At 52.4% G+C, this 380-nt stretch overlaps 1 protein-coding gene across 1 annotated transcript in view; it reads left to right on the forward strand.

Annotated features, from left to right (window-relative positions):
* The window catches only part of TOMM20L (translocase of outer mitochondrial membrane 20 homolog (yeast)-like), a 23,552-nt gene that overhangs the window by 10,632 nt on the left and 12,540 nt on the right, over positions 1-380 (forward strand). The gene's annotated exons all lie outside the window — the stretch shown is intronic.

A 380-nucleotide genomic window follows, 5' to 3' on the forward strand; every position in this document is an offset into this window, starting at 1 on the left:
GATGGTCAACCTCGTGACCTCCTGACCTCGTCATCCGCCCACCTCAGCCTCCCAAAGTGCTGGGTTTACAGGCGTGAGCCACCGCGCCCGGCCTTCAGTTTCTTATAAAACTAAACATAGGTTGGGGAGTACGGGCTAGTGTTAGACAATGCGAACTAGTAGGTGACCAAAGTTGACCTTAGAGTCAACTTAATTTTGCAGGTGAGGGAAGAGAGGCCTAAACGACCATCGGCTCCCAGTAAAGCAGATTCGCAGCATACTGTGCTTTGCCCAAATCGGTGTTGTAGACACAGGGGCAGAGGCATGTTTGGAGAAAGGGCTCAGAATTTGGAGTGCGACAGACGTAGGTTCGAACAGAGCTCTGCTACTTGGTGGCTGCG

This window comes from Colobus angolensis, unplaced genomic scaffold, assembly GCF_000951035.1.
Source record: "Colobus angolensis palliatus isolate OR3802 unplaced genomic scaffold, Cang.pa_1.0 Scaffold57, whole genome shotgun sequence".
NCBI classification, from domain to species: domain Eukaryota; kingdom Metazoa; phylum Chordata; class Mammalia; order Primates; family Cercopithecidae; genus Colobus; species Colobus angolensis.